Source organism: Oryctolagus cuniculus, chromosome 16 (genome assembly GCF_964237555.1).
Source record: "Oryctolagus cuniculus chromosome 16, mOryCun1.1, whole genome shotgun sequence".
NCBI lineage: Eukaryota > Metazoa > Chordata > Mammalia > Lagomorpha > Leporidae > Oryctolagus > Oryctolagus cuniculus.
The window spans coordinates 44,947,547-44,967,779 of NC_091447.1; the positions used below are offsets into that span (position 1 = coordinate 44,947,547).

At 42.3% G+C, this 20,233-nt stretch overlaps 1 protein-coding gene across 11 annotated transcripts in view; it reads right to left on the reverse strand.

Annotated features, from left to right (window-relative positions):
• CDK14 (cyclin dependent kinase 14) overlaps positions 1–20,233 on the reverse strand; it is a 742,587-nt gene that overhangs the window by 563,748 nt on the left and 158,606 nt on the right. Inside the window, exon 1 of one of the 11 annotated variants that reach the window (XM_051852770.2) lies at positions 14,004–14,021. The gene's annotated coding sequence lies outside the window, so the exon portion shown is untranslated. 11 annotated transcript variants of the gene reach the window in all.

A 20,233-nucleotide genomic window follows, 5' to 3' on the forward strand; every position in this document is an offset into this window, starting at 1 on the left:
AATGGAGTGCCTGGAAGAAAAGGGTGAGCATTTGGTTTTACAGTGAGTGCACGTTGCCAGCCTTATTCCAGCTGGAACGTATCAGTAATTATGCCTGGAAGTTGCAAAGCACTTTCCCTTGGGGAGCTGTGAGTGCTTTGAAAACCTATACCAGTCCACCTTCATCATACCCCAGGCAGCAGAGAGAGGCTCTATACTCTCTAACATATTAAAAAAAAAAAAAAAGTTGAAGTGATTTTCCTGTAGATATAGCACCTGGAGTAAGGTTTTCAGATGGGAATTTACATGCTCTGGCTCAATACCCACACATACTGAATCAGAAGATTTAAAGAGACTGCTAGAAGCTGGGTGTCTGCCTGAGTCAGTCTCTGAAGAAAGGTTGGCCAAGTCCCAGGATGTCAGACCGTTAGACAAGATTATTGGTGGTCACAGGAAATCTTTAAAGAATGGCTCTTTACTTAATTCAAAAGCAAGCAAGAGCCACATTAACATCCCAGAGATGTGTTTATGCTCTAGATATGCATTTAAAATGTTTATGATTTTATGAATAATTGTAAGAAATAAGAAAGTCATCAGACAAACTGCTCATGTAAAATTATTAAACGGACAAGCATCTTATACTCGATTGATGTCAGGTATCCAGTTTGTATTTCAACTCTCAGTCTCAGTGCACACACAACTATGAATAATTAAGTATTAATTAGGGCCAAGCATATCTGGCCAGGAAGTAAGCATCTGCCCTTGTCTTGACTAAATCAAAGAACCCTGTTTTAGAATTAGTGTGGGGTCCAGCATTATGGCATAGCAAGTTAAAATGCTGTTGTGACTCCAGCATCCCATATGGGCGCTGGTTCAAGTACCAGCCACTCTACTTCCAATCCAGCTTGCTACTAATGTCCTGGAAAAAGTAGCCGAGAGATGACCCAAGTGCTTGGGCCCCCGTACCCATGTGGGAGACCCAGAAGTTCCTGGCTCCTGGCTTTGCCATTATGGTCATCTAGAGAGTGAACCAGCAAATGAAAGTGCTCTCTCTTTCTCCTCCCCAACAACCCCCGCAACTCTTCCAAATAAATAAATAAATCTTAAAAAACTGAGTTAGAGTCTGAACTTCCCATGTGAGAATGGAAAGTTTACTACAGAAATACTTATTTTCTTGTGTTACCTTTTGATGTTATGCTTTTATCTTAATTCCTGTCTAATCAGCCAAGCCATTATAACAGAATAAGAACTGAGCAGACAAAACTGCATTTTTTTCCTTAGCCATTTAAAGAAATCATGATGGAATTGGCATTGTGGGATAGTGAGTAAAGCCCTGCCTGTAATGCCAGCATACTATATGGGTGGCAGCTTGAGTACTGGCTACTCCACTTCTGATCCAGTTCCCTGCTAATGCACCTGGGAAAGCAATGGAAGAAGGCACAAGTGCTTAGGCCCCTGCCACACATGTAGGAAACCCAGAAGAAGGTCTTGGATCCTGGCTTCAGCTTGACCCTCCCTGGCTATTGCTGCCATATGAGGAGAGAACCAGCAGATGGAAGATCTATCTCTCCTTCTCTCTGCGTAACTCTTTCAAATAAACAAATCTTTTAAAAAAGGAGAAAAAAAATCTGATAGACCTTCTCACATTTCACATGCATCTTAAATCTGGGACACAGGTCAAAACATGTCCACAGAAAAACCTGCATAAAAATCTTTACAGAAGCTTTATTCAAAACTGCCCAAACTTGGAAGCAAACAAGTATGATATTCACCAATTGGTTAATGGATGAACACACTGTGCAGCATCCAGACAATGGAATACTATTCAGCAATAAAAACAAATGAGCTATCAAACTACGAAGAGGCAGAGAGGAATCTTATATGCTAAGTGAAAGAAGCCAGACTGAAAAGGCTACATACTTTTTGATTACATCTATGTAACATTCTAGAAAAGGCTAAACTATAGAGACAGTACAAACATCAGTGGTAGGCCAGGATGCAAGGACAGGGAGGAAGCAAGGGATGGGATAACAGGTGGAGCACAGGGAATTTTTCCAGGCAGTTGAGCTATCCTGTTTAATACCATAATAATGAATACATGCCCTGTGTTTGTCAAAACCCCAAGAACTATACAACACAGAATAAACACCCAAGTGAACTACTGAACTTAGTAATGATGAGCCAATATTAGTTCATCAATTGTAATAAATGTAACAAACTAATGCAAGATGTTAATATGGGAAAACAAGAGGAGATGCTAAGTGATATGAGAACCTTGTTTTTTGCTGAATTTACCTGTAAACCCAAATTTGCTCCAAAAACAGTTATAAAGTCTATGGGGCAGGCATTTGGTCTGGCAATAAGATGCCTGTGTCTCATATTGGAGTGCCTGGACTCAATACCCAGCCCTGCTCCTGACTCCAGCTTCTTGCTAATGCAGACCCTGGAGGTGGCAGCAATGGCTCAAGTAATTGAGTTCCTGCTGCCCACATGAGAGACACGGGTTGAGTCCCACACAGCTTCAGCCCCAGCAGCGGCCGCTGCAGGAATCTGAGGCATTAACCAGCAAGAGTAAGCTCCCTATCCATCTATCTATCTTTACAGATGTGTATATCTCTCTTTCAATATTTGAAAATTTTGTTAAATAAAATCTATTAATTTTTTTAAATGAGAATGGCCTTCACAAGGCCTTAAGATACACATCTTAAGTCTGAGGATACCAATAAAGATCTTTGACAGACAGCTCTTACAGTGAACTTATATTCTCCATGAATTGATAAGGCCTTAAACCAAAGTTCGGCCGGCGCCATGGCTCAATAGGCTAATCCTCTGCCTGTGGTGCCAGCACACCGGGTTCTAGTCCCGGTCGGGGCACCTGATTCTGTCCTGGTTGCCCCTCTTCCAGGCCAGCTCTCTGCTATGGCCTGGGAGTGCAGTGGAGGATGGCCCAGGTGCTTGGGCCCTGCACCCCATGGGAGACCAGGAGAAGCACCTGGCTCCTGGCTTCGGATCAGCGCGGTGCGCAGGCCACGGTGGCCATTGGAGGGTGAACCAACGGCAAAAGGAAGACCTTTCTCTCTGTCTCTCTCTCTCTCACTGTCCACTCCGCCTGTAAAACACACACACACACACACACACACACACACACACAACCAAAGTACCAGATAGGCACTTCACAGTAAAAAAGATTTTACAACTGCCTTGATTGCTTTTACTGAACTAAAAAAGGGTGAGTTTTTCAAAATCCTGGCTAAGGAACAGCTAATATACATGGTAGAAAGACCAAAGCAGGGGTCGGCATTGTGGCACAGAGGGTAACGCCACTGCCCGCATTGCCAGCATCCCATATGATGCCGGTTTGAGCCTCGGCTGCTCCACTTCCAATCCAGCTCTCTGCTAAGGCCTGGGAAAGCAGTAGAAGATGGCCCAATTGCTTAGGCCCCTGCGCCCATATGGGAGACCCAGAGGAGGCTCCTGGCTTTAGATCGGCACAGCTCTGGACGTTGTGGCCAATTGGAGAGTGAACCAGTAGATGAAAGATCTCTCTCTCTCTCTGTAACTCTGCCTTTCAAATAAATAAATAAATCCTAAAAAACATAAAGACTAAAGCAACCAATGTGTGAATTACTGTCTATTTTCAATATTAACCAATCAGCTGTTTTTATATAGATTCTCTCTTCAGCCACTCTGCTTCTCAAGTACATTACTAATCTTCATTTCTACCACTTTTTTTTAAAGATTTTATTTATTTCTTTGAGAGGTAGAGTTACAGACAGTGAGAGGGAGAGACAGAGAGAAAGGTCTTCCTTTCATTAGTTCATTTCTCAGATGGCCGCAGCGTCTGGAGCTGTGCCTATCAGGAGCCAGGTGCTTCTTCCAGTCTCCCATGTGGGTGCAGGGGTTCTAGGATTTGGGCCATCTTCTACTGCTTTCCTAGGCCATAGCAGAGAGCTGGATTGGAAGAGGGGCAGCCGAGATTGGAACCAGCACCTTTATGGGATGCTGGCACCGCAGGAGAGGATTAACCTACTGTGCCACAGTGCCGGCCCCCATTTCTACCACTTTTAATCAATGTTTAAGCTCCACACTAAGGTCCCGGAGGGCAGCGACCATGTCTTGGCTAGTTCTTACCCATGATGCTGAACACACTGAGAAAGAGCAGGAGGAAAGGGAGAGAAAAAGGAAGGGATACCTTACAATGACCTCCTTCTCCAGTCAGTCCCAGCAACAAATACCTGGCACACTCTGGGTATGAACCTAGTTTGATTAAGGGACTTTTTTTTCTTTTTTTTGACAGGTAGAATTATAGACAGTGAGAGGGAGAGACAGAAAGAAAGGTCCTCCTTCTGTTGGTTCACACTTCCATTGGTTCACCCCCCAAATGACCGCTACGGCCAGAACTGTGTCGATCCGAAGCCAGGAGCCAGGTGCTTCCTACTGGTCTCCCACGCAGGTGCAGGAACCCAAGCACTTGGGCCATTCTCCATTGCCCTCCTGGGCCACAGTAGAGAGCTGGACTGGAAGAGGAGCAGCCAGGACTAGAACCCGGCACCCATATGGGATACCAATGCTGCAGGCAGAGGATTAACCAAGTGAGCCACGGCGCTGGCCCCGACTAAGGGACTTTTTAAGGCATGGACAGAGTGAGTGCTAACAGCAAGGAAAATTACCCTCTCTGTGCTGCAAGGGACAAGGGGTGAAAGTGATTACTAGAATTCAGACTGGAGATGGGGAGAGACAGGCAGAGTGTGAGACAGAGAGCTATGGGTCCAACAGGAGTAGAACCAGTAGAGAAGAATAAACTCCCATTATCATTCTCTACCTGCCCTCACATCTCCTGACTTCCACCCAGCGGAGGAGCCCTGCTGGAAGGCAAAGGGCAACAGTGTTCACCACACTGTGAACCTCCCGTGTGGTGTAATGCATACAGCTCAGCCACCCAGGGCATGAGCAAATGGGGAAGGAAGACAGAGGCAGGCAAGGGAGCTGACGGAAGATACCCAGCACATCTCAAAATGCACGCATGCAAGCACCCACACACTCCTTCCTACTACAGTCTCTGGACTTGGACCAACCCAGAGTTCAAATCCTAACTTCTGTCACTTTGTAGCTATGTATCTTTGAGCAAGAAATTTGAACTCTAAGCCTCAGGTTCATCACTTGGAGATACAATGAACTAGAGTAGCAAGGATTAGAGAGGACAACGTAAAGCGTTTGGCACCTCTGCACAGGAAGCACCTGGGCACACTTAAGTACAGTTCCTACCACACCATCTTACACTTACTGGGTCCCTCCACTCTTCAATATATGTTTCCTGTCTCCCTGGGAACACACTAAAGTCCTTTAACGCACGCAAGAGCTAGGTTATTTTACTCCTTTATTATCTCCCAGATGCACCTACCTGGCACAATGCTATGTAAACAGGACAACAAGGTAAACGTTTACTAAAGAAATTCATAACCCCTCTAATAAAGGCAAAATGACTTAATTAACTTATTAGCCTGAAAAACAGATGCACCATTAACAAAATCACTAACTGCTTCCTCTGGTCTATCAAATGCGCATTTGCTTCATAAGTTGATATAATTATGCCTCCTCTTGCAGAAGTTCTCCTTCTATGACATTTAAATAATTCAGCAGATTTACCTTCTCAGCAAGCTCTTCAAATTTTAATATACACAAACCATCAATCATTCCATTTGGGGATAATAAGAAAAAGAAGGAATGGGGGTTTGGGAATAGAAAAGGGAATTAAAGCAGATGGCAGAGCAGGAGTCAAAGTCTTGGGAAAAATAAAGAAAGATGAGGGGAAATAAGCAGAGGTCCTAGAGTTGCCCACTAGCGAGCAGTGTCTATAAGATGGAGGCAACTAAGAAATGTGCAGAAGAGGCTCAAACAGCAGGATGGAGAGCCAAGAATATACAGTGCTTGTCCCTTTGCACTGGGAAACAGGAACAGTGCCGAGGTTACACAGACTAAACAAAACTACTCAGCATCCAGATACCTAGCACCTCTAGAACTACTGCAGGGGAAGGACACGGGATCCTGGACGCTTGCTCACTGAGGCCAAATTCATGAAATGAAGTCAATGGCTATGATCATTAAAATCAGAAAATCAAGAGTGGGCGTGTTTAACCTAGTGGATAAGATACCTGCATCTCAAGTCGGAGTTCCCGAGTTCAATGTCCAGCTCCAGTTCCCAACTCCACTTTCCTGCTAATGTAGACCCTGGGAGGCAGAGGTAAAGGCTCAAGTAATTGGATTCCTGCCTCTCATATAGGAGACCTGAACTTGCTTCTCAGTTCTCACCCCAGCAGTTGGGGGAATCTGGGGAGTTAACCAGTAGGTGGCAACTCACTGGCTCTCTCCCTCCCAATCTCTCTGCCTCTCAAATAAAAATTGTTTTAAGAAAATCAGAAAAGCAACAAACCTTTGGACAAAGAACTAGATGGAGAGAAATGCAGCCTCCTAGTATGACTCAAATTTTGCAAGGAAAAAAACTATAAACATGTCACTGTAATTGTAAGGGATGCCATATCTACAAAGATTAATGCTTCCATCAGTGGCCATGCCAAAAGCTCACACATTAGGTATTTTAAATAGTAGGGATTTAATATAGGAAATGGATGCATAGGTGCTGTGAGACTAAAATAACAGCAAAAAGAGGAACACAGACAAAACCCAGCTATTGGGAATTTCTAGAAGCAGTTGTAAGTCTTATGAATGAAGAAACACAGAGGACAAGGTGGAGTTCCCAAAATCTGAGTGCTCAGAGGAACTGGCAACAAGACTGTAAGCAGAGTGGAAGAAGCAGGACGCACGCAGTCTAATTGCTAATTGGGCCTGGGCTGGGGGCTGCTGCAATGTTGGTGCTGAAAAGCTCCTAAAGAAGCATAAGCTAAAGCTACGGCTGACCCCAGGAGAAGTGCAGACAGAAGCTGAACACCACGGAGTCCATTCTCCTCCTTCCTCCTCCATTTCAGTCCTCTACCAGTGCCTCCTGCTGCCAGAAACAAATGGGAATCCAGCTGGCCCAAGAAGCTGGGAGATGCAATTTGCAGAGTTCCATTCCCAGCCTCACAAGACAAAGTATAAAATGAGGGGGATTGAAGCTGAAACCACAACTGAGTCGCCAACACAGTTTGATGTCCACATTTGCCCTATTAGGTTTCAGGTTCCTTAACTGACAACTCTCCAGAATGGGTTTTCCAGGAACCTAATCCTCCTCTTTGAGAAGCAGTAGATGTTATGAAACTTTCGGGAATATTGTACAAGGAATCCATTCCTCTGTCAAATTATAAATTTATTTCCTACGTATTTGGGCCAGAAATTTCATAGGATAGAGCATAAATAAATACTTTCATAATTGAGAACACAGACCAAATCCAACAAGTTCTTGCAAGAGAGGAAAATTCTTAATAGATTCTTGGCTTTCCAAAATCTGTTTAAATATCTCCTAACACTCCTAGAAAACAAACTGGACTCTGTATCAAAATGAGATTTCAGGGCCCTGTGAAGAATGGATATTTTTTTGTTTGATAGGTGGAGCCTTGGGAAACTCTGGGGTACATAGGGCAGTTGTTCTCCAGGGAAGCCCCATGACCCCTGCCTGCTACATTTAAAATCTTGGGCAGTCCCTTCCTCCCTGAAAGGACTCAAAAAGGCTGAGCTGGGTAACCGACTGTATGGTGCAGAAGTAATGATGTGCAGCTTCTGAGGTCAGGAAAGACATATGGCTTCCATTTTTGCTTCGTCTTGGATTACTCACAATGGGAGAAGCTGGCCACCAGAATGTGAGGACACCCAGCAGCCCTCCAGTGAGGTCCAAGTGGCAAGGGACTGAGGGCTGTCTGCCAGCAGCCTTGTGAGCAAGTGAGTCAGTTGTGGAGAACCACACCCTCCTGGCCCCCTCAAACCTTCAGATGACCACAGCTCCTAGGAAAATCTTGACTGTGACCTCTGAGACATTCAGAACCAGAGCCACTAGGCTGGGTTACTCCCAGACTCCTTACCCGTAGGCATTCTATCAAAGAACAGATGTTTTAATGTACTACATCTAAAGGGAACTTCTTATGCAGCAACAGATAAATCAAAAGGCCCCTCTTTGGATCTATTTTCCATTCCTTAGTCAAATGCACAAGATATATTAAACATGCATGGCTCTACTGAAAGAATCTTCCAGCTTTATTAATGTGGTTTATTTAAAGAGTCCAGCTGCTTCCACTCTCTGCATCTATTCAACTACTCTTTTAACATACCTTGAATTTTCTGTCAACCAAAGCCAACACAGAATTAGATACCCATGAAGCTTTAAGCCCCCTAATACTGGAAGCACTCAAGCAGATGATCAAACACCAAGGCACAGAGGTTATAAAATTATTTCTTACTTCAACTGGAAGGTGGGACTATGGGACCTCCAGGGTTCCATGAACACTGAAAAGATTCTAAGACAGAAATCTCTAGGTGTTCCTTCAAACCTGTGCAGTAATTCTCATCACCATTAACTAAGTATTAAAAATAGCCTAGAAATCACAAAAAAAGAAAGATTTAGGGGCTTGCATTATGGTACAGCAGGTTAAGCCACCAATTGCAACACCAGTATTCTATATCCAAGTGCTGGGTCAAGTCCTAGCCACGTTGCTTCCTATCCAGCTCCCTACAGTGCTCCTGGGAGAGCAGCAGAAGACGTCTCAGATACTTGGGCCTCTGTCACACAGGAGACCCCGAGAGAGTTCCATCCTCCTGGCTTCAGCCTGGCCCAGCCCTGACTGCTGTGGGCATTTGGAAAGTGAGCCAGGAAATGGAAGACACAGATACGTCTCTCCCCACCATCACCACCTATTACTTTAAAATCAATCAATCAATAATTTTCTAAAATAATTGAAGTAGCTTATAAGCATAAAAAAGAACTGATGTTTAACCTCACTAACCAAAACAATGTAACCCTCAATTAGTAAAGATTTAATTTTCAAGTGCCAGAATAAAAGAAATATTTAAATTCAAGAAAACACAAGACAAAGGTGGAGAAACAGGCATTGTAGGCAATGATGTGAAGTGGGCTACATAGAACAAGGCAATAACTTATACAGAAAGGGAAAAAGCTGAGGGCTTTTATTACATTTTAATAAATACTTATCTACTTTTATCCATTTCAACGGCTGAGTGACAGAGAAAGAGAAAGGTCTTTCATCTACTGATTCAGTCACAAATGGCAGCAACAGCCAGGGCTGAAGCCATGAGCCTGGAACTCCATCCAGGTCTCCCACATGGGTGACAGGGCCCAGGCATTTGAAACATCATGTGCTGATTCCCGGCTACATTAGCAGGAAGCTGGATTGGAAGCTTAGTAGCCAGTACTCAATTTGGTACTCTGATATGAGATGCGGACATCCCAAGTGGCATCTTAACCTGCTGTGTCACAACATCTGCTTTTAAATTCTGCATATTAAATTCTAAATGTACACAGCCTGTGCAACTCAGCACTTTCAGCTGCAAACAAGACTGCTGAATCACTTCTGCTTCTAAGAACAAAAATCCTGTACTCACCTAAATGTTCAGAAATCAGAAATAAGAGTCAATTGTGTAGACCCATCTGATGAATAACACGAAACCCATGAACAAAATGAGTTGCCTCTATCTATGTGCTGATAGAAAACTCATTCCATGATACACACACTGTCAAGAAGAAAAACAAGATATGTCACACTAATCTAAAAAATGAGGGAAGGTAGTTTTTAAACAAGTAAATGTTTATAAATGTTCAGAAGCAATTTTTGGAATGCTGGGTATACTCACATTCAGGGAGTTAAGGGACTTGGAAGGAGGAAAGCTTTTTATTGCATGCTCTTTAGTACTATACACTTTAAAAAATATGTATTTATTTATTTGAAAGTTAGAGTTACACAGAGAAAGAAGCAACAGCCAGAGCTGAGCCAATCTGAAGCCAGGAGCCAGGAGCCTCCTCCGGGTTCCCCACGTGGGTGCAGGGGCCCAAGGACCCAGGCCATCCTCCACTGCTTTCCCAGGCCATAGCAGAGAGTTGGATTGGAAGTGGAGCAGCCAGGACTGGAACCGGTGCCCATACAGGATGCCGGCACTGCAGGCAGCGGCCTTTACCTGCTACGCCACAGCACCGGCCCTGTATACTTTTTTAAGTAGGGGGAAAGGCAAAAGACCTAATGAGGAAAGTAGAAGAGAAAAAAGGCTTAAATTACAGCTACTTGTCAACTAGTTTATAATGCAGTCCATCAAAGTAGCTAGTCTCTGGCTTTCATTTTAAAACACTCACATACACACTGGACCGTTAAAAATCACCTCTAGGAGAAAAGGTGCCTTTCACACTGCTAGTGTATCTCTCACTAATTAGAGAGTGAGAGCTTATTCTTGTCATCTTCATGCAAACCACAAACTCAACAAGTTGAGGCATCCCTGAGATAAACAAGCTCCGGCCCCAAGCTTTTCAATCAGGCGATGTGATGGAATTGCCATTCTTTGACCATTTAGGCAGAGAGCAGCAAGGTTAAAGAAATAAAAGGAAGCCAACATTCATTTGACTAACTGGTGGGAGTCACCCAGGGTACACAACTGCTGTCAAAAAGCTGCTGTGGCTCCCCGACTCCACCCATAAATGTCAGTTGTGATTTTCTTCCTCATTGACCAAACCCTTTCTGAGACTAAGTGAGAGCTTCCCAGATGAGTGATCTGCCAAAAAGAAGTCTAGTAAGTGCTGATCATTACTCTCCGTGTGCGTGCGTGACACAGAAAAGAAACTTCAGTAGCACCACAAGCTTATCAAAACAAAAGGATTATTTTCCTCTTTTTTTTCAGTGTACCGAGGCCTTTGTTTCTTGAAATGGTTTTGCATTTAGTAAAGAAGGTACAGGCTTTCTGGTTCATCTAAATATAAATAAAATAACCTTTCGAAAAACGTCTGTGTTAAGACTTACTTAAAAAAAAGAAGAAGAAAATACCCAGAGTTTTCCTTATAAACTGTTCATGCACAGTTGCCATGAAACTAGTTGGCAAACTCAACAAAGAATTTCACAAACACCTTCAAGGAGATCCCAGATACTTTTTCAATTCAAGCTTACCAAGATACAGATTTCATGAAACTGATTTTAAGTTAAAAAGAGGTCTTTTAAACAAAATTAACTAGTTTCTTCAGAGACTTTAAGTTATTTTAAAGTGGTTTCAATAAAAATAAGATACATTTGTAGTCTAAAATATTGTAAGCCACGCTTAGGCCAAAAGTCAAGTTTCCATAAGAAAAACACCTATGACTAAAGAAACAGATCTTATCAAGAAAATGCACAGTGTACAAAGACACAAGTACAGGAAACATCCAACTACAATAATTTGTAGGGGTAAATGGACATCTTTTTAAGAACACGTGTAACCCTTAATCTCCACAGTGTAAGTCTCATGAGACTGAGACAGTCATCCTCCTGACCTACAAAGTGCCTGTCACAGAGTGCCTGAGTTCCAGGCCAGGCTCCTCTCTGACCCCAGCTCCCTAATACTGAACACCCTTGGAAGGCAGATGATGGCTCAAGTACTCAGGCCCCTAACAACCATGTGCGAGACCTGGATTGAATCCCAGGCTCCTGGATTCAGCTTGTCCCAGGCCCAGCTCTCACAGGCATGTGGGAAGTGAACAAGTAGATAGGAGATGTGTGTGTGTGTGTGTGTCTTTTTACCTTAAAATAAACATTTTTTTAATGACTGCTGCATCTGGTACTTACTGAAATCAAAAAGTTCATTTTTAAAATTTTTCATTGATACATACATTACAATATTTACGACCACCCATGTCTCTAATCCATGTATATACTATGTAGTATTCAAACACTGCAAACATTTCAGGGCAAACTTTAATCATTTCTTTGTGATAACAACATCCAAAATCCTCTCTTCTAGTTTCTGTTTTTTTTTTTTTTTAAATTTTTGACAGGCAGAGTGGACAGTGAGAGAGAGAGACAGAGAGAGAAAGGTCTTCCTTTGCCGTTGGTTCACCCTCCAATGGCCGCCGCTGCAGCCGGCGCACCGCGCTGATCCGATGGCAGGAGCCAGGATCCAGGTGCTTTTCCTGGTCTCCCATGGGGTGCAGGGCCCAAACACCTGGACCATCCTCCACTGCACTCCCTGGCCATAGCAGAGAGCTGGCCTGGAAGAGGGGCAACCGGGACAGAATCCGGCGCCCCAACCAGGTCTAGAACCCGGTGTGCCGGCGCCGCAAGGTGGAGGATTAGCCTATTGAGCCACGGCGCCGGCTCTAGTTTCTGTTTTTTAGCATACAGTAAACTACAGTTATCTTTGTCACCCAACTATCACCAGAACTTCCTTCCCTTATCTCACTAGAACTTAGTGTCCATTAGCCAACTTTTTCACATCCCTTCCTGACCTCAACCTCCTCAGACAAATCACCTCTTTTAGTTTCCACATGAAAATGAGATCATGTGGTCCTCCTCTTTCTGCGCTTGGTTTATTTCACTTAACATGAGGACCTCCAGTTTCATCCACGTTGTTGCGAATGCCAAGATTTTATCATTTTTATGGTTGAATCGTATTCTGTTGTTTATATGTACCACATTTTCTTTATCTGCTCATCACCAGATGGGATCTTAGGTTGTTTGCACCTCTTGGCTACTGTGAATAGTGCTGCAATAAACATGGGAGTGTAGATGTCTCTTCCTCAGACTGATTTCATTTCCCTTGGATACATACTCAGTAGTGAGATTGTTGGATCATATTGCAGGTCTAGTTTTAGTTTTTGAACCATCTTATTGTTTTCCACCATAACTATATTAATTTACATTCTCATCACCAGTATACAAGGTTCTGTTTTCTCCACACCTAACTACCACTTGTTATCTGTGGGGAGCAACTCGGACTAGACTAAGTTACTAGAATTAAGACTTATTCTATGCATCTGCTCTCCCACAATATGGCACTGGGAGAGGAGGAAACAACTTCTACACAGCTGCCTCCAGTTCGACCAATAACCTGCAGGAGCTGATCCTGCTCCTGATTAGAGGAAAGCAGCGTACTCAGCGTGTGGGTAGCAAGAGTTGGGATTGGTGGAAGAGGACTATAAAGGAGGAGAGAGACAACATGCACCAGGAACATCTAAAAGGAACATCCGGATAACATCTGAGCAGCCCCTGAGAGAGCCGGCCGGTGGTGTGCCGCTCCCCTGCGGAAGTGGGGAAAGTGGCAGGGGGAGCCGCCCTTCCACGGAGGTGGAAGGATTGGCAGCCAACCCGGGAAGAACCAGCAGCAAACCCGGGAAGGGCTGAGCAGACAAAAGAACAGCGCAGGGTCCTGTGTCGTTCCGCCGCGAATGGGGGAGTGACAGTTATCTTTTGTCTTTTTGATAACACCTAATCTAACTAGAGTAAAGATAAATTTTAGATGTTGATTCTGTATCTTGCAACTTTGTTAAATTCGTCTTACCAGTTTTATTATTTTTTTTCTTTTTTTTTCTTTTTTTTTTTTTTTTGACAGGCAGAGTGGACAGTGAGAGTGAGAGAGAGAGAGAGAGAGAGAGACAGAGAGAAAGGTCTTCCTTTTGCCGTTGGTTCACCCTCCAATGGCTGCCGCGGCCGAAGACAGGAGTCAGGTACTTATCCTGGTCTCCCATGCGGGTACAGAGCCCAAGGACTTGGGCCATCCTCCACTGCACTCCCTGACCACAGCAGAGAGCTGGCCTGGAAGAGGGGCAACCAGGACAGGATCCGGTGCCCCAACCGGGACTAGAATCCGGTGTGCCGGCGCCGCAAGGCGGAGGATTAGCCTAGTGAGCCACGGCGCCGGCCACCAGTTTTATTAGTTTTGCTAGAGTCATCATTAGTGTTTTCTATATGATATTGTCATGTGTAAACAGTGACAATTTGACTTCCATCTTTCCAATTCGGATGTTCTTTTTTTTTTTTTTCTTGTCTAATTGCTCTGTCTAGAACTTTTAGTACTATTTTGAATGAGATTGGTTAAAGAGGCAGGCATTGCAGCACAATGAGTTAAGCTACCTCTTGAAATGCCCATATCCTGCATCAGTTCAAGTCTTGCTTACTCAGCTTCTGATTCAGCTTCTTGCTGATGCATCCTGGGAAGCAGATGATGGCTCAAGTGCTTGGTGCCCTGCCACCTATGGGAGAACAAAGGATGTTCTAAGTTCCTAGCTTCAGCCTGGACCTCTCTGCTAACACAGGTATTTGGGGAGTGAACCAACAGATAGAAGCTTTCTCTCTCTCTCTCTCTCTCTCTCTCTCTCTCTGACACACACACACACACATACACACACACACACACTCACCTGCCCTCCTCTTCTATCACTGTACCTTTCTAGTAGATGTAAATTAGCATGTTTTTAAAAAACATGGTGAAAGCCTTCAGCTTTTCGCCATTCAACATGTCAGTTACTGACTTCTTATATACGGACTTTATTATGCTGAGGGACATTCCTTCCAGTCCTAATTCATTCAGAGTTTTTAACATGAATCAATGTTGAATGTTATCAAATGCCTTTTCTGTATCTATTGAGATGATCATATGGCTTTGGCCCTTCAATCTGTTAATGTAGTGTATCATGTTTATTAATTTATGTATACTGAATAATTCTTGCAGGCTTAGGATGAATCCTAATTGATCACAGTATATAACCTTTTTAATGTGCTGTTGAATTCAGTCTGCAAGTATTCTGCTGAGGATTTTTTTCACTAAAGTTCATCAGGGATATTGAACTGTAGCTTTCTTTTTTTTTATTGTGTCCTTATCTTGTTTGAGTATCGGAGTTTAATGTTGGCGAGATAGAATGAGTTTAGGAGAATTCCCTCTTCTTTTATTTTTTGGAATAATTTAAGAATTGGTATCAGTTCTTATTTAAATGTTTGGCAGAATTCAGCAGTGTAACCATCTGGTCCTAGGTCTTTCTTTGATGAACTATTTTTTTATTACTGATTGAATCTCATTACTCATTATCCCTCTGTTTAGGTATTCTACTTCCTCATGATTCGATCAAAGGTAAGGCATATATGTGCAGGAATTTATCCATTTTTTCTCAGCTTTCAAATGTGTTGGTATACAGTTGTTCATAAATCTCTCATGCTGTGGCATGGCAGGTAAAGCCACCACCTGCAGTGTCGGCATCCCATATGGATGTCCCACCTGCTCCACTTCCGATCTAGCTCTCTGCTATGGCCTGGGAAAGCAGTGGAGGATGGCCCAAGTCCTTGAGCCCCTGCACCTGCATGGGAGACCTGGAAGAAGCTCCTGGCTCCTGGTTTCAGATCGGCGCAGCTCCAGCCATTGCAGGCAATTGGGGAATGAACCAGTGGATGGAAGACTGACCTCCCTCTCCCTCTCCTCTGTGTAACTCTTTCAAATAAATAAAATCTTTAAAAAAAAAAAAAAACTCTCATGACCCTTTGTGTTTCTGTGGTATCATTTGTAATGTCTTCCTTTTCATTTCTTATTTTACTTACTGGCTTTTCTTTATGTGTTAGGGTAGGAGTTTGTCAATTTTGTTCATCTTTTCAAAGGGCTAATTTTTCCTTTCATTGTTCTTTTGCAGGTTTTTGGTTTTTCTTATCTCTATTTCACTTATTTCTGCTCTTGTCTTTAGTATTTCTTTCCTTCTACTAATTCTGCATTTGTTCTTATTTTTCTAGTTCCAAAACTTCTCCCTTTTACAGAGATACCTACTTTCTTTTCTTAGAGATAAGATGTGCAAAGTTTATCACTATATACCTTGTTGCTTTTGCTAATTTTTATGTAAAAAGAAAAACTAAATTGAATTGAATTTTCAAGGTAACATTACATTTTAATTGCATCACCAGGACTGCCTCTCAGAAGTGTTCTAAAAAAACAAGAGGGTAAAAATAAACAGATTTCTCCACAGCAAGATTCCTCACAGCCTTGAATATGAAATGTGAACCTACCAAGAGGAATACATTAGTTTCCCAAGCTTATTTGAGCTGAAAATACTCTGTAAATACATGTGGTTACTTTCAGATCTCTTTCCCCTAAAATATGTAAATTGCATAGAGCTGTTTCCTCAAATTTGACAAAGTCTCAACAATTCCCTGACTAACTTTCCAAGCATTGAGACCTACGACAAGTCACTCGATCATCTGAAAACTGGAGACAGAGACATGACAACTCCTACTTCACTGTAAGGAAATCAAAAGTCAACCTAATCAAGCAATCAAAAATTATTTCTATTCTTATCATTAATCCTATCTCAGTCTACTCAGGCTGCAATCACAATATGCCCCAGATTGGGTGGCTTCCAGGGACACAAGCTCATATCTGCACAGTTCTAGAGGTTGAGCACTCCAAGGTTAAGAGTTTAGTTCCTGCAGAGGGCTCTCTCCTGGCTGATGGAGATCATCCTTATAGGGCAGAGACAGAGAGTAAGAGCAGAGGTTGCCGGTGCCTCTTATTAAGGACATTGATCGTACTCAGTAGCATCAGGGCCCTACCCTTACAACCTCATTTAACCTGAATTACTTCCATGAAAGCCCTATTTCCAACTAGCAACACTGGGGTGGGTGTGTATTAGGGTTTCAATACATGAATCTGGGGTAGGAAAAAATTCAGTCCATAGCCATTTCTATTCAACCTAATGTTTACCCAACCACTCCTTGATTTCTACTATATTGCTAAAAGAATTTATAAGAAAAAAAAAGGCTACTGAGAAGTGAAAAGGTTTTTCAATTTACTGCTGTTGCAGACCAATAAAGACCCACAGAGAACAAAGCTGTTGTTTTGGCTCTCTGGGTCAGATGAGTGAACTCACTCTACCATAAGATGATGACAAGCAAATGAAGAAAAACTGTCCTCTGGCTTCCTGACTCATCCATCAGGAGCATCTCAGGCTGCATTTTCATGAAAGGGTCAGATGTGGAAAGAGCCTGGATAGCAGAAATCTGGGCCCCACACACACCTTACAGAAACAAGGTTTTGCTGTTGCTGGACCAATTGGATCCATAATGCTATAAATTTGAGAAAGTTCTATATAGTACATGTCCAAACAAGTGAGCAGAATATAAAGTAACAAATAAAAAGTCAAAGAACAGACTAAAATAAGTTTGTGTTTAAAATGCCAAAATACCAGCCGGCACCACAGCTCACTAGGCTAATCCTCTGCCTGCAGCGCCGGCACCCCGGGTTCTAGTCCCAGTTGGGGTGCCAGTTCTGTCCCGGTTGCTCCTCTTTCAGTCCAGCTCTCTGCTGTGGCCTGGGAAGGCAGTGGAGCATGGCTCAAGTGCTTGGGCCTTGTCCCGCATGGGAGACCAGGAGGAAGTACCTGGTTCCTGGCTTCGGATCAGTGCAGCGCACTGGCTGTAGCAGCCATTTGGGGGGTGAACCAACAGAAGGACCTTTCTCTCAGTCTCTCTCTCTCTCTCACTGTCTAACTCTGCCTGTCAAAAAAATAAATAATTAAAATAAAATGCCAAAATACCAACAATACTATTAATATCTACATGGAATGCAAAGAACAGACACATATCAAGAAAACAAAGAAGCACGGGAAAACAATGGCATGTGCTAATGAACAAATAGGAAGCACAGGGGAGCTTCAGTCTAGGGAACTTCTGGGAAGCCCTGGCCCATCACAGTGCTGGGGGCTCTGTCTGTGACTCCATCAGAAACAGTTGCCTTCAGGCAAACACCTGTTCACCTTCCCAACTGCATACACAATGCACCTCCCCGTGGCCACACCCTCCAACACTCTGGTGAGATTTGACTGAGGTCTTCATTCCACTGACTATACTTAGTTACTTCCCCAAGTGATAGGAAACTGTTTTGCATGCAGAAGCTAAGCCTGTCTCATCTTTCTATCTACAGTCTCCAGAATCCCTCACTGCAACAAAAATGTTCATCACTCCTGTGGAAGTAACAGGAAACAAAGGCAAACTTAAAAACAATTCATTAGTTGAATAGATAGCATTTAACACAACTTTTTCTATGGTAGCAATACTACATACTCAACAAAAAAGTAGCAACTTTTTAAAAACAAAAAGTGGCTCAAATCTGTAAAAAAAAAAAAAGTAATATGATAACAGCTATTTTAAAATCTCTACAGTGAATTCATCCCTGGCAATAAGCTAGAATTATATCCAAAGGAAAGAGCTAAAGGAAGACTTGACATATACAGAGATTTTCCATGTTTTAAATGTAGAAAGGCATGCAAACACTGAGAAGGGCAAGCAAAGCAAAGTTCCTGCATCAGCTCGATGAAATAAGATAACCATTTAACTGACCATTCGAGACCGCAAACACATGGCACATTTTTAAAACTTTTTAAGGTGGCATCTGGAACAGGTCATCATAAGATGCACAGGATATCATTTCTGGCATTTCATAAAGTTATCTTAAAAATGAAACTATTACACTATTTCTTTAAAGAGCCTGAGGTATAACTTGCAAACCATACAATTCACTCATTGAAAGCACACAATTCAATGGCTTTTAGTGTATTCACAGAGTTGTGCGGACAGCAGCACAATTCGTTTTAGAACATTTTGATTACTACAATAAGAAGCTCCATCCTCCCAGCTGTCAACCCCCCCTATCCCAGCACTGCCTCCTCACCAGCCCTAGGCACCCTCTAAACTGCTTTCTGTCTCTCCAGCTTTACCTGTTCTGGACATTTCACAGAAAGGAGGCACACAGTACACAGTTGTATGTGACGGGTCACTATCACGTACCATTCATGTTCTAGCATCTATTACAGTACTTGATTTTTGCTTTAGTAACAAATACTTCCAGTGTACTAGATACAGCACATTTTATTTATCCATTCACTAGTTGGTAGACAGCTGGACTGCTCCTACTTTTTGGCAACAGTGAATAATGCTGCTATGAACATTCATGTAGTAGTTTTTATGTGGACATATGTTTTCATTTCTCTTAATATATATCTAGGGGTAAATTACTGGGCCATATCTTAACTCTATGTGTAACTATTCAAGGAACTACAGACTGTCTTCCGAAGGGACTAAAGTATTTTACAATCCCAAGACATAAGGCGTCAGCTTCTCCACATTCCCAGAAACACGGGCAGCCACCTGTGTGACTTATTCAAGCCACACTAGTGAGTGTGAAGTAGTAGCTCATTAGGGTTCTGACCGCTCTGATGACTAATGGTGTTGATCATCTCTTCATGTGTCTACTGACTTTGTGCATATGTTTCAGAGAAACACCTTCTTAGATCCTTTCACAATTTTTTACTTGATTGTTTTTCTTACTGAGTTGCAATAGATTCTTTATATATTCTGGGTACTACTCCCTTATCAAACATATGATTTGTAAAAAGCTATTCGTATTCTATAGCCTGCCTTTTCTCCATCTTACCATTCCTGTAATGTATCCAGAGAAGCCTAAAATATCACAGATACTGCATTCCTAGTATAATACATATAAAATATACATGAAAAAAGACTAGGAAAATTTATATCACACCCATTTCTCCTTAAAATTGTATTTTGTTCTTCTCTTCCTCATAATTTCATCCTGATGCAATTTATCTATGCTTGAAAATCCTTTTACTGAGCCACACTCTGTCATGTTGTTCTGCAACAAAAAGTTGCGTACATACTTAAAAATTCTTAAATGCCTTGATTTCTATGACAGACCTCTGAGCTTAAATGTTTACATTCTGGATTCACTTAATGTAATTATTAAAAGCATATAATAAGTATAAAATTTACTGTACTATGGTAAATATTTATTCAACATAAGTAATATTATTTATCATTAGAAATATAAAAATGAATTATATTGGTGATACCTTGCTTGGTAAGAAGGATGGAGCAGAGGATGGCTATGGAACCTTAAAATCTGCCTGCTATTAAAATTACAAACTGGCCCTTTGTTTTGGATGATCACAAACTTTGAAACCTTTTATCAGTATGACACAGTGAGATTATAGATGGAGGAAAAGTATTTTAGTGGGTTTTTTTTTGTTTTGTTTTGTTTTTTTTTTTTTTGGATTCTGTGTGGATTTTGTGACATAGGACATGGCTACAGTGGAAGACAAGGAAGGAAAGAAGATTCTGCAAGATTTTCAGACCATGGATGTGTTTGAAGGCAGACCAATTTTCAGAAAGAATATGTTACAAGTTGAGGAGCTGAAAACTTATTGCCTTCTAACTTTTCAGGTCTATGTACCTTTTGGAAAGTCTTTTTGTATCTCTATATTTATGTATGCATAATGAATTCCTGTTTATTATACAAAACTCTGCTAACAGGT